Source organism: Lonchura striata, chromosome Z (assembly GCF_046129695.1).
Source record: "Lonchura striata isolate bLonStr1 chromosome Z, bLonStr1.mat, whole genome shotgun sequence".
Classification (NCBI taxonomy): domain Eukaryota; kingdom Metazoa; phylum Chordata; class Aves; order Passeriformes; family Estrildidae; genus Lonchura; species Lonchura striata.
Genome location: NC_134642.1, coordinates 39,855,398 through 39,879,175, shown reverse-complemented (window position 1 = coordinate 39,879,175; position 23,778 = coordinate 39,855,398). Strand labels below are relative to the sequence as shown.

The 23,778-nt window shown below is 46.8% G+C and overlaps 1 protein-coding gene across 6 annotated transcripts in view; it reads left to right on the top strand.

Annotated features, from left to right (window-relative positions):
* Positions 1-694: 694 nt before the first annotated feature.
* Positions 695-23,778, top strand: part of RUSC2 (RUN and SH3 domain containing 2) — a 57,155-nt gene continuing 34,071 nt past the window's right edge. For 2 of the 6 annotated variants that reach the window (XM_021554680.3, XM_021554682.3), the window contains exon 1: positions 21,630-21,957. The gene's annotated coding sequence lies outside the window, so the exon portion shown is untranslated. Of the gene's footprint in view, positions 740-7,535; positions 7,710-19,741; positions 19,852-19,971; positions 20,077-21,629; positions 21,958-23,778 lie in introns of those variants that run through there. The other 4 variants (XM_021554675.2, XM_021554677.3, XM_021554679.3 and 1 more) reach the window with 4 other exon arrangements.

The window sequence follows — 23,778 nt, the reverse complement described above, 5'->3', positions numbered from 1 at the left end:
GTCAGCCTCCCTGGAGTTAGGGGAAAAAGGAGAATTTCTGCAGATAAGCAGACATTGCCATGATACCCATACTGGTCTGTGGACTGAAACTCCTATCAAAGCATCCTGATTCCTGGCACCTGATGCAGCAGAGTATATTGCAGAGCAGCAGAGGCAGACCTTGTGCTGACAGAGCAAGGAAAATCTGACACTGTGCCTCTCTTCTCATATGGTTTACGTGCAAAGTACTCACCTTCTGGCTAAAAGGGGATTTGAAAATGTTGGCTACAACATGTAGGGGATAATAAAGCTGTTGGTGAGCTTGCACCAGATACAATTCTTTCAGTGGTTTGACACAATCAGCATTTGAAACACAGCAGCTGGCAGCGATGTCTGTCCTACATCACTTCTAATTTTGTAAAATAATTGTTTTTTTGAAATAAAAATAGAATGTTGGGATGATAGATTCCTTGGCACTCTGTTAATTGAGGTAACAAGTCTATATGCAGAAGTGCACGGGGCGGGGGGGGGTTGGAGTGGTTTGTGGGACAATGGATCTGAGACGGCAACTCTATTCATCCGGTATCCTGACGAGGGAAGCACACAAATTCCCAAAATTTTCCATCCTGGCTAGGATGTTTTAAGAGGAAACTTAGAGGAAACGTCAGACATCCTTAGGCGGAGGACCCGGTGGGGGCGGGCAGCGTCGAGAGCCCGCCCCGTGGAGCAGCTGTAAACAGCGGAGCGATGCGGGCGATCGGTAAGGGACGGTGGCAGGGCGGGTGGGACAGTGCGGGGATTGTGCGGGGAGGAGCGGGCTCGCTGCTTCTCGTGTGCGCGGTGCTCAGCTTGGCTGCCCGGGGGGAGGTCAAACCGTGTGTCATCGCCCGTGCGGTGTCTGAAAATTATAATTTAGTCTTTTATGAAGCTGTAGTGTTTCGTAGATATGTCAAAAATTAATCCTTGAAATAGATTTTGGATTCTGTTTTTCACCCTCTCCCTTTTTTCCTCCGCATTATTCTGTAATATAAATATTCACAGTTTGAACATTGGTTTGCTGTTGTGCCTATACTTGCCACCCTGCTGGGCTGCAGTTTGGGGGTCAAGAATGACAATGCTCTGATGGTGTTGAAGCATTAGAACAGGAGGCTCAGGGAAGCTCTGGATGCCCCATCTCTGGGAGTGCACAAGGCCAGGTTGGATGAGGCTCTGAACAACCTGGTCTGGTGCAGAGTGTCCCTGCCTGTGGCAGGAGGATGGAACAAGGTGGTTTTTGAGATCCCTTCCAATGCAAACCATTCTGTGATTCTTTGATAGCCAGTGATGTTGTGTTTCCTTGCCTTACACTGCAGCAGAAGAGAGCTTAGAATGTCTCTCTTTCCTGAACCCACAGGGTGACAGTGAGCAATCTCTGTCCCTAATACCATGGGGCAGCAGGTGTGTTTGGGCAGAGGCACCTGAAGGGTGTTTTCCATTGCAAACTGCAACACCTGTATTCCAGGCTGCCTGGTAGCTCTCTCTCTGCCTGTGTGCATCCACACAACCCTCTCACACTGACCTGTAGCCTGGAAGTCCTTTCTCGTGAGCAGCTCTTAGGAAATGGGAAGGCAGAGGAGCACCATATGCTTGCCCTGGGCTCTCCAGTTGGAGAGCAACTCAGCAAAGTCTGTTGCACGAATGGAGACATCTCAGTAATGACCCATGCTAATTACCAGCTGGAACCAAAACAGGACCATAAAGGCTCTTTTGGATATCTCTGGGCACATGCACTGTATCCTCTAACCCCATCAGACCTCTGATAAAATTAATCCTAAATCCAGGTATTCCAGTTGGAAAGCTTCCTGACCTAAGGGTTGATTTTTCTCTCTGTCTAATTTTCAGCCTAAATGTGTTCACTGCATTTATTCTCTTGTTGTCATGCCAGCTTTATACTTTTGCTTCAGCAGTTTTGTCTCCTGTGATATATTTAGACAGCAATCCTATCCGCTCTCTGCCTACATTTGGCTAGGCTAAACAAGCCAGGCTCTTAAGTTTCTTCTTGTTTGATAGGTTTTTTGTTTCCCTCAGGCCCTTTCTGCACCTGTTCATTTGAGTTTATAATTTTTAAATGTGGGTGACCAGAATTCTTTTTTGCATGATGCTTCTTTCATCAGTCTATACAATAGCTCTGGTATTTCACTGCCTCACCTAGGACTGTGTTTGCTTTTCTTACAGCCTCATCACCTGTGTGTTCTTTAACATAGTTTTAGTGGATATTTTCCCCAATTTTATTATGGCTATGCATAATTATTAGCTAAATTAGGTTAGCTATGTAAATACCTCTCCTCTCATGCCTGACAACATGGGGAGGAGTTGAAGTCATCACAGAATAACTGTGTATGCTGATGCTTTAAATTGGTGCCTTGTGCTCAGGGCCAAGCTTTTTCCATGAGGGCTGGCAAGGACATTCTGCTACATCTGCTGATGTGTTGGCTGATGTGATGTGCTGGAGTGAGGGAGCAGCCATTTCTCCCAGCAATAAGTGTGGTGCTGCGTTCCCAGCCACAGCTCCCAGACAGCCCTGTCCCTGTCCCTGTGATAAAGTCTGTGTTGCTGCAGGGCTGGACGTGATGAAGGATTCAGAAGACAGGCACAGAGCCCTGCAGCCTGGGCTTGACCTCTGAGTGCTTTTGGCCATATCCGCTGCACAGCTACTCTTCATTTTTTCCAAAGCTACTCTTCTGCTGCCCTGCTTCTTATAATGCATTTAGAAGTAGAGAGTGGTTTTTCTCTTCCTGGCACTGTAGGGAAGCCCCCTCTCTCCCATCACTCCCAGCTTAAAGGAAAGACGTTTCCATATCCCTGTCTCTTTCCTCAGACTGCCTCTTCCCTCCAGCTGGGTGGAGCTGACTGTACGGAGCTGTCAGCTCCTGCTTTTCCACACAACGCTGAGCCCTCTGCTAGACTTTTCAGCTATAAATGGATCTCAACTTTTCCAACCCCCACTCTCAACACCAGGAGATTTTATGGGATAGCCAGGCTTCCTCTGAATTAGGAAAACATGATCCAACTGCTTGCTTTTTGTAGTTCTCTGTGAGCATCCTGCCTGGCTGTGGGGGAGCTGTATGTCCTGGTGAGGGCTGTGCTGCTGAATTTCTTGTGTGCACTGCGAGAGCAGCAGTTCTCAGACCTCAGTGGCAGGCCTGCAGGTGCCATCACCAACCCCACACATCACCCCACGAACACAGCACCGTCCGATCTAAGCTGTGTGTCTCCAGGGAAGGCCAATATTTTTGTTACTGCCTGCATCCTGCCTCCACATCCAAATCAGGCACTTCATAGAAGAAGCCCGGCTTCTGTACATAATGAACAATGTTTGCTTCCCTTAACTTTGGGATTTATGGCAGGCATCATGAGGTCTTTTAAGCTTTATTGCATTCTGGCTTCTCGGAGAAGCAGGGAGCATCAATATCTCCTCGTTCACCAGGGAGCTGGGGCCTGAAGTATGCACACCAAGGTGACTCAGGGAGTCAGTAGCTGCCCTGGATTTTAAACTGAAGGCTTTTGTGTCATCAAGTGCTAACCTCCATCAGCCCTGCCGGCATCCAGGCCATTCATTCCATGAAGAGTACAGGTCTGTATTTAGAAAATTAATTTGTACTCTCATGTTGAAAAATTGCAGTCTGAAAGTCTCCTAGTTAGTGTGCTGTGTAGAAGCTGCTGGGCAGGGTTCCAGTCTGGTGACCTTTTGCTGGCAGCAGTGGGTTTGCATTGTTTTGTCTTAGACAGGAACACCTAGACAAGCTGCTTCAGAGGCTTCCTTACCTCCTGGCAATTGTCCCTCAAAAACCTTCAGGCTGTGGATAAAGGATCATAGAATATTCAGAAGGTGCAAGCCTGGTTTATGGCGGTGCAGTAGTCTCTCTGCAGTTCTGCTTCTGTTTCAGTTTTTGCTGTGGCAGCAGATGCTGTCTGGCACATTTTCCTGCGCAGAATGCCTGGTACCCTGCATTTTCCTTACTCAGTGGCTTCGTTGTGTTGCCTTTTGGATGGATCAATGGATCTGTTGACAGGGCAGTGTTCAATGGATAATGTCCAGGAATATTTTTTTTTTTAAATGTGAGCTGGAGAATGTAATGCACCAAACCATTCTATTACATAGGGCTTATGGTTTATTAAAACCTCATTTCTGCCTCCCTTCTGGGACTGTAAGCAGAATTTTGTACAAAACAGAAGAGGGATTGATGAAGTGTTCCTTCACCCTTTTCCACTCCATCCCTGGGCTTTATGCTCTGGGAATATATGAAACAAAGTTACTGTATATAGTTGTAGCTGCATGATGCTCTTTCTGGTGGTAACCTTTGATGCAGCTGGGCCAGGCATCAGAACCTGCTGGTTTGCCAGGTCAACTTGGAGTCTTGGAGTGCTTCGGCTTAAACTTGGTTGTGAGGAGTTTTTCTGCTTGTAGCATCCCTCCCAGATGTACAGGGAGGCTGGCTACCCCCAGTTCTTTTTTTCCTTATGTAATCTGCCTTCCACTGAATACTTAATTCCCAGTTCTTCACCAAAGCCCTGGGCTCATAGCAGGGTGTTTAATGAGGTTTTCTGGCTCTAGTTCTCTGTTCTTCTGATTCTGGAACATAAAGCCTGGTTGAGGTTTTGCTACTGATACCTGCTGCTCACCTGAAGCTCCACAATTTCTCCGTCTTCTCATTCTTGTGTGCGTTTGCCTGGAGTGGAAATCATGGTTTCCACAGTTTACATCTCTTGGGCCTGTGGCTTGGGGTGAGTGTTTGGTGAGCATATTTGTAGCCTTAAGCATTGATGTGGACTCTGCACTTCCTCCTGAGCCCTCAGTGGAGCCATGGATGAGCACCATGGCTCACCATGGATGAGCACCATGGGTGTCTCAGCCACCCAACACTGCAGGCTCTTTCAGGAATCCTTGAGAGAATGATGATGGCACTGAATCATATTTTCAATTAAAGGTTTATTTTCTTAACAGGTTTCTGGTAGCCAGGAAATGCAGAATGGTTTGGGTTGGAAGGGACCTAAAGGTTATGTAGCATTCCTAGTCACTGTGCTTGGAGCACTCCTTGTCAAATGCTGTGCTTTGCAGGGCATCAAAGCTCAGGTACCTGCAGTGCCTGGTTCCACAGTGAACATAGTGAAGACTGTAATTTTCTAGTGATTCTAAGTTGGTCAGGTTGGCTGGACTGAAAAGTTCTTGAGGCATTACAGGAGCATCTTGCAGAACTATTAGCATTGTAAAACAGCAAATGGGAGATCATGTTGATAAATGCCACATGTAATGGTGATCTGTAAACAGTTTCTCACTGCCCACAACAAGCTGTTTGGAGTCACTGTGGATTGTTGTCTGAGGACATCAGCTAAACATTCAGCTGTAGCCAAAAAACACTGGAAACAAAATTTGCTGGTATATATTCTTGTACACTAGACAGATATGTTATGCTTGTATCTGGGCATCACACACCAGCTGGTCACCCTCTTTCAGAAAGAGTAATGTAGACTTGGAAAAGATAAGAGAAAAGTGGAATGGGGATGGTTAAGGGATTGGGATAGCTTCTGTAGGAAGAGAAATTAAACAAGCAAAAGTAAATTATACTGGTAAAGAGCAAATGTCTGTAATGTAGTATTCAGCAGGGAGAAGTTGAGTAAAGACTGACCTTAATAAACTTTGCTACTTCTCACAGCACAGAGGAAGCACATCCAGCAAAATAATTTATTAGACAGGAGGCTGGGGAAGTCCTTTTTCAACACAGTTGATTTGTAGAACATGTTGCTACGAGATGGCATGAAGACTGAAAATACACACAGATTCCAAAAGGAACCAGACACTTCAATGGCAGAGATGTGTTTCAGTATCTATGAAACATGATGGTCAGTGTTTGACCTCCAGCTCTAGGAGTTCCTGATTGTTGCAGGCTGGAAGAATATGTCCTTAGGGGAGATCACTCTGATTGCACTCAGTGAAATCACTCTATGATTTTTATATGCCAGTGCCACATTGTCAGGGATAGGGCACCAGACCAGAAAAATTTGTGGAGTAGCCTACTGAGGTGGTTCTGGTTACCAAAATGTGCTGGGACAGTGGGGTGCAAATGAATTTATTTGGTTCTGAGCACCTCTGCTCTCACGAGTCTCCTGGGGGAGTCACATGCGAGTCACCACAGGTTTTCTTACCACTTTTATTAGCAAATCTGTACAGACTTTCAGGAGAAGGGGACCGATGCAGGCATGACCCATCAGCTGGCTCAGTGTGTCAGGCACTGCTGTGGTTGTTGCAGGGTGTGCCAGCCCAATGAGCACTGCCCTGCCAGACAGGTGACATGCTTGGCATTAGCTGTCCAGTCCTATCTTTTTACCTTCTTGGCTTATGATTAAGATATGGTTTGTGCCCTAATGGAGCAAATTCTGGATTCTTAAAGCCTCGTATTCACATAACTGTGGGTGGTGTTGTTATCCATCCAAATGTCTTGTCCTGCGGAAGGGGAAAGAACAGGCTATTGCAAAATCTATTGTGAATTCCTTTATCCTTTCCAGATCTTATGTTGCAATTTCCTTCACAGTCTAAATAGCAAAATGTCTCCAGTCTCTCTCCACAGAGAACTGTGAAAGTTTGGAACTGTAAAGCCTTGAAAAGTCTGTTTGCTGATAATGAAGTACTCATTTTTAAAGCATTAACAGAAGCCACTGTTACTTGCTGTTCATTGCTCATCCTGTTGAAAACTTAACAAATCTATATTTCTGGAATTTTGGTGGGTTTTTTTTTTGGGGGGGGAAGGGGGGGGTTGGTTTGGTTTGGTTTGGTTTTCTTTGTTGTTTTTGTTTGTTTGTTTGTTGTTTTGTTTTGTTAGTTTTTTTTTTTTTTTATGAAAGTTGGTTGAGGCTGGAGCAAAAGCAAAAAGCAGTAATAGACATATTATCTTTTGCCTGCCATTCAGTTTGCTATCAGCAGATTCTTCACTGATTAAGCCTTATCATTATATCACAGTGAGATTTTTGGGAACACTGGACTCGGAATCCAGTCATAATTTTACTTCTGCCTTATTCCTTGAACTCACAAACATTAGAATGTTTGTGCCTCTTTCAGTGGGACAGATAAGAGTTTTAAAGCCAATTCCCTGCTCCCTACAGAGAAGAAAAAAAAAAGTCTGGCAGCCTCAAGCTGTTTTTAAACGAGACAAATGCCCATGGTGCCTGTCTGCCAGAGCCCCCAGCCCCTACACCGAGTCCCCTTTTAGCACACTGCTCCATGCAGCTATATCTGGCTCCCGTTCTTTGTTCGGGGAACGTGACCTCATCGTTGTTTTGGTATTTCCAGTGATTCAGCCCGGTCCGGGGCAGGGAGGAGTCATTCCTGGTGCCGGCTGACAGGGTGTTTGTGCATTTCTGGAATTCCAGAGCAGTGCAGCCTCAGCCCTTCCGCTGCTTTGACAGCTCGGCTGAGGCTGGGCTGGTGCACTGCATTCCTGCCTGCCAAATGGCCTGGGCGCAGCTGGTAGTGGGATTGATGCTCCTGCTTTTGGGGATAATGGGGATCCCTGTCTTTGCAGGGCACCTGCTGTAGTGAGGGTGAAGAAAGCTGCAAATAGTAGCAAGGTGTTGAGGGAAGCCACAAGGAGTCTCTGCTGTATGGGTGGGAAGAGAGTCCCGCGGAATGCTCATTCCTGTTTACGGGCTCCAGTGTCCTATGATGAAGTTAACTTTGCAACATTCACAGCAGCTTGGTAAGTATTACAGTCCTTGTTTTTCAGGGGGGTAAACTGAGGCACCCAGCAGGGAAGTCGTCTTCTTGAGGTTTTACACTGCTGAGCTGGAGAACCCCCCACATCCTTACAGACCATGGTTGCTCAAGAAGTACAGGAACTCCTTGTTTTACACTGCCAGTTTCACCCAGAGGCCACTGGTGTGAGCTATATGGGCTCAGGGCTTACAGGCAGTGCCTGCTGGGCTATGAAATGTCCTGAAACAGCTCCTTCCCAGCCTCTCCCTAACTAAGATCTTCCAAGGCTTGTTTAATGGGCAGTGCTTGAAACTCGCAAATCTCTCCTCTGCTGCTGGTTCTAGATCAAGGCATAGTGGAGAAAAAGACCCTGAGCCCTTTGACACCTTGCTTCTTAGCCTTGAGATGAACTCAGTTGGTTAGAGCATGGTGCTTATAATGCCAGGGTTGTGGGTTTGACCCTGAATGGGACATCCGCTGAAGGGTTGGACTTGGTGGTCCTTATGGTCCCTTCTAATTCAGAATAGTCTCTGTTGCCAGCCTAGTCCCTATCCCCCATGCTCTATATTTGCTGTAAATCCAGCTGCAGTACTGCTTGTAAATTACCCTGAGATGGCAGGGAAAGAAGAATCCTGGCAGGAGATACCAAAGATATTGAACTGGGGAGAAGGGGGTCAGTCTCAAAGATGTGGAAACCTGGAGCCTGGGGAGAGGGCCTGGACAACAGGAGTGGGTCTGAGCCAGTGAACAGAACAGTGCTCCAATCAGCCTTTCTCCCTGGCGTGGTGTGCTGCTGTGGCACTCTGCACCAGGGGAAGGCATGGGGCTGGGGTTGTCCTAGCTGAGGTGCAGGATAGGAAGTTGGATCCGTTTGCCTTACTGCTCGCACGTACTGCATAAGGAGATTACGACCTGATGGAGAATGTGGAACTGGGGAGCTTTCCCCTCCCTAGTGGTCACTTCACCCGATGGCTTCCCCTGGCAAGCAGTTGCCCTCCCAGCCCCTGTCCGAGTAGGCAGCAGTGGATCCATCCCACACAGCCCTGCCACGCTCTCCCAGCTTTCTGCGCCTGCTGTAAATGGCTCTCTGTAACACGAGCTGCATTTCTGCCATAGCCCTCTGCTGTGCGCATCTGTATTTACACTGGGGCTTTCATTAGCAATCTGGGCCCTGCCCTCGCTCCTCTCTCCTGCCCACATGCTCTCTGAGTGAGACCCTGGCACTGCTGTGCCTGACGGGGGGCAGGTGGCTGGCAGCGGCAGGAATTCCTCAGCCAGCTCCTGTCTGGAAGAAGTGCCTTGTCATCTTGCCTGTTGCCCGCCAACCTGCATCAACAGGGGAGCAGCCGACAGAGACTCCTCACAGCATGGCTCTCTGATCCCTGAGCCGGCACGGGGAACAAGCTGGTTTTGCTTTGGATTATCGCTGGCTCTGCATGCTGTGCTCCTCCTGTGGCTCTCATGCCAGTGCTGCTGCACTTGGCTTCCAGCTGCGGTGAGCTGAGCCCACGTCCTGGGGTGGTTGTATCTGGCAAGGTAGGAGCACCTGATGCCTTCTGTTTGTTCTGCTAAAAGTAATGTGACCATTAATGACCAAATAATGTGACCAGTCCTGCCCCTGACTTTACAGCATGTGTCAATTAGTGGGTTTATTTTGCATTGTTCTGTAGCTCTGATAGACAGCCAGTATACTGCTCAGGCTGTAGCCTCTCTTGCATGGAAAGGAGGTGTGTATATACATTTTTTTTTACTTACATACTGGAAAAATTGAACTCTTCTGCTTCAAGATGGAGTTTTCTCTTTTCTGTCTTGTCTGTTCTCATGCAGCATCCCATTCATGTTCTTCAGGTCTTGCCACCTGCTTCTCCAGGAGATGTGAGAGTAGAGAGCAATCTGATGTGTCTTGGGAGAAAGAAGGCAGGAGGAGAAACTCACTGAAGGCAAAAATCAAGGAAGCTCAATACGCTTGGGAATAGCTTTTAGAGAAGTTATTTTTAACCCAGAAAATCAGACAGGGGAAGAGCCTCTCTTCCTTTCATAGTCTCAAAAGGGTGATTTGCTTTTGATTTTTTTTTTTCTTCAGTGCTTCAGGGCACACTGTTTTGACATGGAAAGGCCTGAAGCTGATGCTGTCCCTAGGGATAAAGGTCTTGTTAGTCTGGTGCCTCCTTTCCAGTGAACCTTGCTGACATGTAGGGCACCTGCTCCCACATCGGGAAAAGAGGTGACAACCAAGAAACCAAATCCCTGCTGGATTTCCCTGCAGCAGCCAAGGAGAGATAAAATAAGAAGGCATCAGCATTTTCTGTGTTTAGGCACAACTGTTCCCTTTTTAGTCCACAGCAGCTGGGATGTGCACTCAGCCATCCATCTTCCCCGAGCCTAATGTACCTGGGCTTCCCTTCCATATGGACGAGAGTCTGTCTCCTCAGCAGGACAGACAGGGATACCAGGCCTCCTGCAGGTGATGGCTCACTTCCGAGAACTACCCCAAACAGTAAACCATGTTTTAGGGCCCCGCTATATCCCTGTGAAGAGGATAAAGGGGTGCTCTAGCTTATCCTGCGATGCTACCAGTGGGTGTATAAATAGTGCCCACAGTGTACTATTTTGGTGACAAGCTCTTCCCAGGATTCATCCAAAGAGTTATATGAGCAAGTGCTCAAAATAACACCAAGCCCTGCCCAAGTGCTGGCATCATTTCAGCCAAAGTGTTGGGAATGTTCCAGAGAGCATCATTGGACCCTTGGTGGGGGGCAGCAGGAGGGGGTCCAGAATAACTTTCTGTATTTTCTGTCTTGTGCTGACTACAAAGACTGTGACCTCAGCTTCAGCAGATGTACTGGTCACCAAGAAGGTGTGAGACTTTCACTTCTAATTAAGTTATTTGCCACTGGGCTTTCCCTGTGTGTTCTGAGTATTATCGCTGGGTCTAATGAGAGGTACAGGAGCTTTAATTTAGCCTGCTGCCAGGTCCTTGCTGGTGGCCAGAGCTTGCTGCCTCATTAGGAAATCTTGGGCTGTAGAATGGGATATGGAGGCACTCTGGTTCTGGGTTAGATTTATCCTGAGGACTGGTAGCTGGAGATTAGTATAACTGTGGAAGGGATATTAAATCTGTGTGCTGTATTGTGGCTGTAGCTCTGGATGTTCTTGGCACCTATATAAACACGAATGTTATCCCAAAATTCACCCCATTTCCTGGTGTAGTTGGTGTCTATAACTGAGAGCTGGTCCACATAGCAGAGATATCTGGGGAGCCATGTTTCTTGAGCTGTGCAGCCATTGCAGGAAGCACCATCCCATTGTGAAGCTGGAGCTGTGGTTTGTTCTCCTCAGGCTCAGTTTTGCTTGTTGTTGGTCAGGTTCTATGCTGGTTATGCAATTCAGCTACTGTCATGCTGCAGCAGCATCATGCTGTGCTGGAAAGCAGGAGACCTCACTGGAAGGTAACAGACCTCTAGTCCTCGTGCTCAGTGTGTAAAGCCCAGAGCTCACAGAAAGGCTTCTTGAGGGGTTCACACTCAAAAAAGCCCTGAAGAAAGAGCTAATGCCTCTTGCAGATGGATCATGTGGCTCCACTTTGGCCTGGTCTCGTATGGGATATTGAACCCCCTGTGGGAGTAGAGCACCCTTTGCTTGATTACACAGCTTAATGCATGAAGCCTCACACACAGGAGAAGAGAAAGAGGTGAGATGTCTTCTGTGTGCAAGCACAGGGGCAAAGCTGGGGCTCACCTGTTTGCTCTGAGTTGACAGCAGCAGTATCATAGACAGAGATGATCTCTTTCAGACGCAGGAAATCAGGATGACAACATTAGTCCCCCTTTATAGCTCCTTGCCCTCCATGTTTGCATCCGCAAATACGTCAGTTCCAGTTTCTGGCTTTGTAGAGGAAGGGCTGGGTGGTTACAGCTTGACTTAAAGCATGTTTCTGTTTCTCCAGGAACGTGCTCTGGGCAGTCAGTCCTTCCTGCTCCTCAGTTACTCTGTTCCTTCCTGCTGCTCTCCCGTGTCCAGCCAACAAAGAGCTCTCTGAGTCACCATGGTGGCTGCTTACTACTAGGCCTCAGAGCTCCTGAGGGCTCTTTTAGGGCTCTTTCCACCCTGGAATGCTCTTGTTCCTCTGACTGGAATGTGTCTGGAGTGTGTGGGGACATCTTATTTGCTGTCCTTAAGCACCTCTTTGCTGGATGTTTCTTGATATTCTTCTAATGGCCCTTCTATCTAGAATAGCCTTCTAGACTATTCTCTGGTAGTCTCTGAGGTGCCAGAGCCACACACCAGGGATGCCAGGAATTCCTGAGGTGCCATGATTCCACGGGGAATGTGTAGAGTGGTCTGCCCCAGCTCTTTCATCTGAAACAGGAGGCTGAGCCCTGTTTCAGTCTGCCAACGCAATCCAAGTTTGTCACGTTTGTCAGCCATCTCCTCTGACCTGCTTTGCCTTTGTGGCCTGCTTCGCCCCTGTTGCCTGGGCTTTGCTTCTGCCAGTTTTTATCTTCTATTTTAAAGAACAGGACAGGTTTTCCTCTTACACACAGATCTCCTTTGTCCCTATAGCATTTCCTTCACTAGGGGTCTTTCTCCAACCTGAACAAAATCATTGCCCAGAGCCAACAAATTTCCCATTTCTGGCTCTGTGTGCCTGTCTGCATATGTATGGCTGCCTGTTGTTTGAACGTGACTTTTGGAGCAGGTAGACCTTGCACAACTTGCACAGCAGCTGGGAGCTGCAAGTTAAGACTCTTTGTGTTAATTAAATATACACCGATAAGCACATACAGCCACAAGGCTGTTTAATCATGGGCTGACCTGACATGGAAACCTTGAATACAGCTGATTGATGATCCATGACAGCTTGCCCTGGTAGATGGGAAGATGTTAATAATAACCAGAGAGAAATTTAGAAGGGTTCTCAGCTGTGACCAAGAATAGTCTCCAACAAGACTGAATTCTTAAGGAAAAGGTCTCTTCACTGTGGTGGATGAAAAGGGGTGAATCTATTGGCTGAAAGCTCACATGGAGCATATTCTGCTTAGGACAAAGATACATCTGGAGTATGTTTTTAACAGCCAGGTGGATTAGCAGTCAAATGAGCTGGCACAGGATGCTGTTCTACTCTCAGCTGTACCTGTGCGTTTGCTGTGTCTTTCCAGGAGCATGTTTGTGTTTCTCCCAGTATTCTGCCTCACAGAATTAATTGCTCTCAGCTTTTAATCCTGCATTAGATGCTTCCTGTTTCTCTGAGTCAAACAGAAGTCACATGACAGTAAGACCTCCAAAAGCCATGTAATAATCATGTCTCCCTGAGCAGGCACAGTGGACTTGGGCTATGCCATTCCTTGGGTTTCTTTATTTAATGTCTGGAAGCTCCCATTAATCAGGACATGCTACATCCTGCATTTTAGCAATTCAATCTCTTCCTTTTATCTATATTTCCTGATGCCGTGCATTGACCAAGATTGTAAATGGGCATTTGTTTTGCAGTAACGTTGTTTTTAACAGTAAGGGCTGTGAAGATGAACATGTGTGCATACCTCTAAATAAGTGTAGCAAAGAACTTCTGAGATACACAAGACCATGGAATATTTTAAGAAAATCAATTTACTTCCTGACTGTTCTGATTTTTTGAGGGACTAGTGAATGGTTAGTTTTATCTGTATACCTGATGTCTAACCTCAACTCCCCTGTATGGCTCTCAGGAATCATCTTCTTGTTGTTGAGTATGTGAAGAGCAGCTTGTCTTCTTGCTCTTGGCAGCAGCCTTTTATACATTTTGCAACTGCTTTGAACCCCTGGTTTTCCCCAGAGAACTAACCCGCTTGCTTTGCAGTTTACTCCTTTCTGTCCTTTTTTCCATGTTGTCTTCAAGCTCTCAGCAGTTTGTCCATTTAGGATATGTCCATGAGCTGTGTGCCAGTGTGGGCAGAGGGGAAGGATGACTCCAAGTCTTGCACATCCAAGACATGCCTATTCATACAGCCCTGCATATTGTTTGTCTGCTTCAAAGCAAAATGCCACTCTTGCTCAAGCTCTGCCTGTGATCTGCAGTTACCACAGATCCCTTCTGAATGAGCAAGTCATGCACAATGATTAAGGGTGGGGATGTGCAGTCTGTGCTGTGTGAAGTGTTATGGTAATGGCTATAATTTATGTCAATTTGCTGTTTGTGTATAGACCTTATCCCTTCAGCTAACAGTACTGTAGACAACACAGGTGAAGAGACAACTGCTCCATCTGAGAACCAGCAGGTTAATGTACAAATGGCAGACAGGGTCCTGAGAAGTTTTCAGTGATCCTGTTCCCTCTCCCCTTCACAGCTTTTTTAGGTGCCTGCTGGGATGTGCGTGCTCAGGAGCCCAGGCAATCAATTGTATAGCACTGGAGCCCTATGCCTGCCAATATTGTGCTGTTCTGTTGCTGCTGATAGGTGGGGATGGAGTGAATCTTCAAGTGTCTTTTAATCACAGAGTTCTTTGCAGCTGCCAAGACACTGCTCTACTTGCCACTAAAACTGCGGCAGGTAACAGTGCAGAGCAGCACTGTATGTCCAATTTGAGTGGTAACTGGAGAAACTTAGAGGGAAAACCAGTATAAACAACCACAACTGATACCATGTGTCTCTAATAAATCACCCAGTGGTTATGTACTCCCTGGGCTTCATTGCAAAGTGGAGCAGGAATATTTGAGAGCTGGGAAGTCTGTTGGGGATTTTCTGTTCTTAGTGGCAAGTTCACGATGTGTCTGTTTGACTATTGCTGTTACTCAGAACAGGGATGTCAGGGAAGGACTCTGGCATGTGCAGAGTGATGTTAATGAAGGTTTTCTGTGTGAATCATATGATCATAGAATGGTTTTGGTTGGAAGGGACCTTAAAAAGATCACTTAGTTTCAACCTCCCTGCCCTGGGCAGGGAAACCCAAAACAGCTTTCATACTTACTGTTGCCTTGGAAAACTGAAATGTTTATGACTCAGGCTTTGAGCAAGAGGGAAGGATGTTTTTTTCCATTCTTGGATGTGGCCTCTTGTTCGTCCAACAGTGATGTTTTTCTTGTCCTCTGCTTGCCTTTTCTCTGCTTCATCCCTTCCATTGCAGTTGCTGTAAGATGAGCCTCCTGTGCAGTGCAGTCACCCTCACTTTGAGTCAGCCCCGCCATGCCCCTGGAGTGGGAAGGGAACATCACTTTGCTGCACATCATGGGAACCATAAGCAGTCACCATCCTTTAGCAATGCATACTCTGTGCACAGTGAACCATTTCAGGGCTGTGGATTCAGCTCAGTCCTGCAGCTTTTCATCTGCTTAGCTGGAAGTACATAATTTTTATTTGAGGTCAGAATGCAGCGGTGCTGTGGGTGCCAGGTTCACCAGCCCCAGTGTATTATGTTATGTGACAACTTAAGGCTTTCCTGATGGCAGTGGGGAACTATTAAGTTACTGTGAAACTAGTTATTTATGTAGATGATGCTTTGGGGGCAGCATTGATCCTGCTTTGAAGACTAATTTTAACAGGAGTGAAGCCACTAACACCTTTATATCCACTGTTACCATGGGTGCTCAGAGTGATTCAGAGTGATTGTTTGCCAGATTAAAAAGCTTTTGTTTTTTGGGTTGTTTTGTTTGTTTGATTTTTTGGGTTTGTTTTTGTTTTTTTTTTAATAATACCCTTTTTGCTTCTTTTGCCATGGTTTTGACTGGTGAGAGTTTATATTCCCAGTAAATGTAGCATCAATATCTGAGTGAGTGCTTGAAGAAACAGCTTTGATCTTAGAGCTGAGCTCCTACTTAAAACATCCCGAAACCTCAGTTTATGTCCAGGCTTTGCTTTAATTAAAGATTTTTTTGTGCAGCTTTATGAGTCTGGTTTATCAGACTGAAGCTAAGCCTTCAGACATGATCCAGGAGCTGCTTTGCTGTTTGTGTTCTGATTTCCCATGTCTAGAAACATTCAGATACGTTTTTGTGCTCTTGCTTTGTCAGTACTATGTATTAGGAATAGAAGATGTGTGCCAAAAGTTGGGTTGTAGGGTCATTTCTCCCTTTCACACAGAATTCCAAAGGATTCACATCTCCCTGTTACCCCAGCTTCCTTTGGGGTACAAACATACAAGAATCCTGAGCTCAAAAGAACTGGAGGCAGGCAGCTGGTTGTGGGCAGGGTTTTGTTTTCCCATAGATGCCTCAGTAGTGTGGAGGTATGTGGAACTGAGCCCAGCCCTGTGCAGAGCTGTGCCAGCACTAGCCCTGTCTGGGAGTTGTGACTTTTTATGGAGCTTGTGAGGGCCTCTGTTCCTAGGCAGTGAAGCATCAGTTGCCAGCACTAAGAAGGATTTGACCTCAATGCTGGAAGTTAGGAATTCAGATGGTGATTGGGATGGAGGAGCCACCTTGCCCAGTATGATTTTTCTAGAAGTGGTTGCAGATGGTCTGCAAAGAGTGGGAGCAGGACACAAAGTACCCTATCCTGTCTATTTGTTCTGGGACATTTGCTAGTGTTTTGTTTGTTTAATAATCTGAAATGGATCTCTCAAGTGCTTTTCCTGTCTCCCTTTAATCTGTGTGTAATTCTTCCATTCATAGTACCCCTTGAGAGCTAAGATGCAGTAAGCAGACTAGAGGAAGATAACAGGAATGTTGAAAGAGGAACTGCTGCTCTGAAGGGAAGTTGTTAGTGGAGATTAGCCTCAAAATGGAAGCTGTTCAAGACATGAAATAATGCTCTGTACACCAAAAAGTAAGACTTCAATAGTGATATTTCCTAAAGACGCAAAGCTAAGGAAGCATCATCAGAAGCTGTTCGGTGTTATTCAGCAGGAAGAGCTGGGATTATTCCTTGAAGAACAGTACAAATGGGAACTGGATAGTTCAAAATTACATGGCTGTGTGCCTCAGAAATGAGCAAAAAGTTCACCTCTGTCTGGAAGCTCACTGGGGGAAAATGACAATGGGGGGAAACTCAGGGTCTCAGAGTCATGTGCAAGGTGACTGTGAACATTTAACATGATATAGCCACGGAAAAAATACATATCATCTAATTTGACACATTGGAGAAAACATTTCTAGCAGAGATGATGAAATTTTAGCATATTAAGGCATGGGAAACCTTGTTTGGAAGACTGTGAACATTTCCAGTCATTCTCTGAAGGCTTTGTGCAAACTGGGTCAGGTCCAGAGAAGGAAATGGGTATGATCAAAGTAATGGAAAGCCTACCTAATGTGAAGTGATTAGAGAACTCAAATTATATGACTTTAAACACAGGCTGGATAAATGCTGACGTTAAAGCGCATTTTTGGAACATGAGTGAATGGGGGTGAGCTGTGCATGGATAAAGATAAGCTGGAAATTCAGAGAATGTTCTCAAACATCAAAGGACTGAACTTGGAGAATTAATTCTTTAGAAGACAGCAAGCAACAAGAGATGTCCAACTTTTCTTAAAAAACAGCAACAATTTCCTCCTGTGAAGCCATTTCCTCATTTGGAGCCATGGCTCCTGCCTTGGGTTGCTAGCCCTGAAGAAATCAGCACTGCTTTTGTGGGCATTGGGCAGGGCTCACTGGGAGATAGGGTCATCATGATGGGCTAGTGAATCTGGATGTTGAGATGTTTTTGACTGGCAAAACCTCACAGACTCCTGTGCCTCTGTCCTCAGTTCCTCTTGGAAAGCAGTCTCAGTGTGGATTGGTTGGTGATCCCTCAGGGAAGTGTGAGGGCTAAGGGCAAGCATTTCCACTGTGCTAACATATGTTTTCATCAGTCTGCTTGGATTTTTGACTCCTTGTTCAAAAGCTCCTGTATCTGTTCCCACCGAAGAGATGCCAAGTGTATGTTGGTAACAATCTCTGTGTCAGAGAGATGTTGTTTGGCCATGAAGCGCAGGACTTGAAGGAATGGGGAATTATTTTAGTTTTACTTTATGAGAATTAATGTGAAGTTTCATCATCTGCTTTCCTGTTGGCTCCTTTTTTCTGGTTCCCCCTTGCTTCAGTTGAGCAGACCAGTGCTTTTAGTTCAACTCTGACCACAACATCCCTTCCTCTGGCATTTCCCAAATAGCCTGGATGGTGTTGGTGCTGAGTGGGGTTGCCATGGGATATAGATTTTGCCAGAGACAATGGGTAAACAGGGTGAAAAGACACTGAGGTGCATTCACCTTTCTCCTGAGTAGTCCAGCACATGGGAAAGGGTGAAGATGTCCCTGTGGCCATGCTACACACGTGGCCAGAATGTATATCCTAGGCATGTTCCTGTTGATGGACCTGCAGATAGCAGGGCACAGGTCTTCTGTTGATGGAGAGCTTGCTGTTGCTTGTGCCACCTTCTGTTTGCTTGAGAGGCATAGACACACTGAAGGAACTGAGGATTGGTCAAAATGCCCACCCTTTAGGAAAGAGTGGCAGACAGCTCCCTTTGCTGGGGTACAGCTGTAAGCTGGAGGAAGCAGCTGGGGCTGCCTGGCAGTTTTAAGGGTGGGCAAATTGTGCCCCACACCTGATGGTGAGAGATGATTAAAGACCTGTCCTAGCATAGTGCTTGATGTCAGAGCTACAGCCCAGACAGAATCTGGGGCTGAGCTGTTTCCAGTTCATGCATCACTGGAGCAGCTTTGCAGCAAATAGACGTGAGGCTGGGTTAGCTGGTGGGTGATTTTACTGCACAATTGTGGCAAAACTGGAATGGGTTCTTCTTGTATGTGGGCATGTGCTGACCTTAGCAGCCAATTCCTCCGCAGTATATGAAGGAAGAAGTCCAAGTCCAAGACCAAAATGTATTGGGCTTTATAACACCCAGTTGATCTATTTGTGACTTAGCTGTTGTCAACAAGATCTCCAGGTACATGTACTGCTTATGTCCAGTGTGAGTGCAATACCTGCAGCTCCCCCAAAGTGGTAGGCTTTGCTGCAGCCCAGGACTGGGAGGAGGATGTGCCTCTTTACTGGAATTCACAGATGGCAGATTGTGTTGTGCATTCAGGGTAAGGAGGCAAGATTGCTAAAATCCTGCCCAACACCTGGGGTGCTTGTGGATAGTGATAGTGAGACTGATATTGCTTAATTAGGAATTTTCTCCTGCCAATCTACCTACACCACAGAGTGCTGGAGTCTGTGGGAAGAACCTGACCAGAGGAAGCAAGATGGGAACCCCTGTTACTATGGGGGCAGGCATGTCTTCACACCTCCATCTCTCTCGCCTTCCTTCTCCAAGGAATACAGTCACCAGCCTGCAGAAACCCTGCTCCCTCCTTGCATGACACTGTGGAGTCAGCTATGCTCCCCTTCTTACACTGACTCATCTCTGTGATCAAATAGAAGTCATCTCTGAGAAGACAGTCTGCAAGAAAGAACTTTGTTCTTCCTTATTAATTAGCACCTGAGATCTCCTGCTGCCTGCAAAGCTGTGGGACAGGCCGTCAGTTCCTAGTGCTATTGCTGAGTGAAGCAGATTGGGGAGGGAGATGCAGCAGGGGGGTGTGCGCTGCAGAGTGTTGAGGCCATGTGAGTTTGAGATCTGGGCAACATGCAGAATGTATTTTGGGCAGGAGGGTATAGATGCTTATGTTGGGAACAGACATGTAAATAGGAGTGTTTCTTCAGGAACCACTTGTCTGCTTCACTGCTCAGTCTGATTTTAAAGAAAATACCCCCCAGCTCCATCTGCTCTGGTATGTGTGTCTGCTACACCAGAGGGGAATTGCTGTCAGTGAATGGTTAATGCCAGTGTCCTGTGGCAGGGGCAGGGATGAAGGCAAGCACTCAGCCTGCCAGCATTTATACCTCCTGGCGTCAGCATTGGCAATGCTTATGGAGGACTGGGGAGGGCACAGAAATAGTTTCCATTCTCCTCTCTGCTGTGGGAACGAGTCTCCTGGGTAACAAATGCTCCTTGTTCTGCACAGAGCTCCACAGATGAAACTCGCCATCTCTTTCCTCACTGTTGCTCCCTGACTGTTCCAGCTGAAGGGGCTGGAGATGTCTGCTTGAGCCTGCCTTAATTAACACTGACAGTACAATGGGACTGGCCATACAGGGGTCCTGTGGCTGCACGTTAATGGGAGCACAGTAAATGGTCTCATTTACAGCAGCTTGGTTGGAGCAGAGCCTGCCAGGACTGGCTTTCTGCTTGCTGTAATGGCCAGGCATGGAGGTAGGTCCCTTACTCTTGCATTCTCCTGGGGGCTTGTCCCTACCTCTTGAACAGGATCAGCTGGTGGAGTGGGTCCCCAGCAAGCCAGGAAAGGCAGGCACAAAGTGACACAAAGGGAGCACGAAGTGCTGCTGATAGGACTGATACACTGACTTCTTGGGAAGGACCTGGTCATGGATCCTGACCTCTGGGACTGGTGAAGGGATCATTCACTGTGGTTTGGAGGTGAGTAACAGAGCTGTGTCTGTGATGCTGGCTCCAGTGCATTGCAAACAGTCTGCACAGCGTACTGCCCAAGGTTCTCTCTCTTTCCCTCTTTGTGCTGGGGGGAGTCCTGGACTCCTGCCTCTGAAGCCCTTGGTAGGAACCACCCCCCAGCCCCATGGTTTTCTGACAGAAATCAGATTTAAATGTTACTTGGAAAGACATTTTAAAAGGTTGTAATGTTCTTGGATTAAGATAATTGGCAGCCACTTCCAGTAGTAAGTCTAACACTTTTCTGTCATAGCTTTTTATGTCATAGCTTTTTAAATTTGACCTCTCCAGAGGCAGAATCTTCTGTGAAGTATTGTATTGTCTGTGTTGTATTTGTGTTACTTGTTTGTCACTTTGGGTACATCATGGCATAAAGTAAAAAGTACTCAGCCATGTTGCAGTTCTTAATTTCTTAGAATTTTGTATCCATGTAACTGTTTTACCTCTTCTCTGCCTTGCTTTGATCTGCTCACTTCCCACAGAACCTCAGTTTAGGAGGTTGCGGCTCACAAGTTTTGCTTTTTCCAGTGTGGATGCTCCAATTTCTGGGCTGTGCTTGCCTCTACACAGGGCTGTAGGCATGGGGCTGGATGAGAAAGGGCAATTCTCCATGATGGATGATGGATCCATCCATTATGGAGAAACTGCATGATGGATGCTGCTCCAGTGCTAGGAATATCTGCCCTGGCACAGCACAAACCAGAGCACAGCTGAGTTTCTGGGGTGTGTAGTTGCACCCCAGCAGGTAGAAAAGCACAGCTACTCTCCTTTGCACAGCTCTACTGTGTCCTGTCAGGAACTGCACTACTCTGCCTATGGAGCAAGTTCCATCACCCCTTCTCACCAGCTGTGTCTGGAAAGGCAGATATGGAAAAATCCTTCAAGATAGCAAGATAGCCTGAGCTTTGCAGGTGGAGACCCCCTGTTTCAGGTAGATCTGCTGTGGGTTGTGAGATGCTGGGATCTTACCCAGGTCATGGGCAGTACTTTAATCACAAACTGCAGCTAAGAGTTGGTGAGATCTTGATTTGAGGTCCCCTGTGAGAGCAGGGACTGCAGACATCCTGCCCCTGCCACCTGGGTTCAGCACTGTGGGAAGTGGTGGTGGTTGCATCTTGCTCTGGAGGTGGCTGCATTTCAGGGATGCTGTACAGATACTGTTGATGAAGCTGTCTAGGGCATGGCACTAGAGAAATATAAAGAAGCTTCAGGAAACTTCTTGCAGTCTTCCCATCCTCCTTCTCCTATATATTGCTTTGCAGACTGCCATTTTATCTCCAAGGGTTCTAGCTGCCATTATCAACAGTAGGAACACTCCAGTCCTTTTTGCTTTCCTTTGCAAAGACACGGTGAAGAGATCAGGCAGCCTGCAAGCACAGAACATCCGAAATCCAGTCTCATCACAAAATAGGATGCTGCAGCTCTATTTTATGGCACAGGCTTTGATCTTTTTATTTCTCTTAATGCTGCCTACCTGATTTCCCTGTTTCTGTAAGAATCAATCCTCCATCATCCCCTCCTTTTCTGCTCCCTCCCATCCCCTGCCTTGTCTAAGGTTCCACAGGGACTGATTGTGAGCTGAAGTGGCAGTGCTGTGGGCATGCTTGCTCCTTCACACGCAGCAACGTCACAGCAGCAGCAGCAGCATCGGAGATGTGATTGCGCAGACCCTCTGCATTGCCAAGGATGCAGCTGTGAAGAAAAAAAAAATCAGAAAAAAAAAATTGACTCTGTGTTTCCCACAGCATCCTGGTGAGAGAACACGGAGTCTTCTGGAATCTGAGCGCCCAGGACTGCCGGAGCTGGGTGTGTTCGCTGACAGGGAGCGGGGGACGAAGGATCTGTACAAAGGTGAGATGGACGAATTACGGGGGTGGGTGTCAGCTGTGCTGCTGGTTTTCAGGCCGCTCGGTGGCCGGTTTGTTTTTGCGGGGGATGCCAGCTAGCTGGTGAAGCTTAAGGATTTTAGGGTTGCTTTGTCTCCTCAGAGGCTGCATTGCTTTGGAGCTTGCTGTGGCTGTCATGGATGTGAGTGAGCAAGGAGGCTGTGGCTGCTGTGCAGAATGTGTGTTTGTCCATTGTAGCTGTGAAATAGCAGTTGTCATGTCCGGGGCTGGCTGTGCTGAGGCGAGTCGTGCTTTGCCCTGGCAGTGCCTCTGCACAGCTCTCCATTGTGCCTGCCATGACAGCCAAGCCCGCACTGATTGTTGTGGTCCCGCCAGCTACCATGCTCTCTGTGCATCCCTGGCGGTGATGCTGCTGTGCAGCTCAAAAGCTGTTTTGATGGACAGTGCTTCCATGAAAAGACAGAGACAAAGGGCTCAGACAGAGGAAAGGTTGCTGTCACTGTGCCTTTTGCCTTATTTTTGGGCGTTTTTTTATCCCTTCTTTTTTCCTTCCCCTAAATACTGGTAAATTATTTGTTCAAAAGGCATTAGGGTAAATATCCTGGCATGTAAAATGCTGTCTTTTTGCTAAGTGATACACAGACTCTGGCAGGCTGGAGTCCTTTGTGTTGCCAGGGTGTGTCTGTGTTGGCTGTGTAAATGGATGCACTCTCCCTGCTTCTTTTCACAGATCAGATGAGAAAGGTTATCTAGGAATGGAGGAATTTCTGCTTTTAATTACTGAAATGAGGGATCCGGGCTGGGTACCAGTTACTGGAGCTTAATTACATGGTCTTGTTATAGCCAAATCCCTCTTTTCCCTCCCTGCCTTCCTTCTTTTTCCTCCCTCCCCCACCCTCTGCACGATCCTTCCATTAAATTGCCTCTGCAAATAGGAGAAGGGTTTGAACAAAGAGAAGGATGTATGTGTGATAGGGATATAGATGCTGGAGGGGCAATGTTCAGCATGACAGCGAGAACAATAAAGCAAAAGTATAAAAGAATGAGATTTTGGTATATGTGTTAAAATGACGTGACTGTAGGGGAATGTGCAAATGGGAATGTCATAACAGGAGATAATAGAACAGCAGATTCAGTCTTTCGGAGTTACTGAAAGTGCTGAGCATGTGGGGTTGCAATTGCAGGATTTTGGGTGAATCTGAAGTAAATAGGAGTCACAGAGTAACATATCATACAAGGTGAGGATTGATGGGTGTCATAAAGGTGTACTAGAGTACAAGGGAAGTAGAGATCTGTATTTTTATCTCCACACACCTGCAGCCTTTTATACCAATGTTGCTAAAGAATGAGCTTGGCAGGTCTTACCTATTTACAGAAATTTTTTCCCATTTGCCAGTGACTCAAGAAAAATTCAGACAAAGCTTTTTAGGCCTATAAAGAGCAACAGGATGACAGGAAAAATGTAGATAAAATGGTAGATGTTTAGCAGAGCTGCAGAGGAACTGTGAGGAGAGTAGGCAGATGAGAGGCATTGCAGAGCTGGGGGAGCAGGAGGTTTGGGTCAGAGACCAGTGGGAGAGCACACAGAGGGGAAATTCAGGGTTGTCATTGTCAGGGAATGCAAATGTGTTGTTTCTCTTGTCATTCTCCAGCCTCTCACTGTGTTCCGCGAGACGCTTAGTGCTGTGTGCAGCCCTGCAGGGTTTGTGGGGGTGGGGGTGATCCTCAGCACAGCCTTTTCTGCAGTAGTTCTCTGGAGGAACCATTTTGATACTGCAGGTTCTCATTTGGTTGATTCCTCTCTTCCCTATGGAGTGACAAGGTT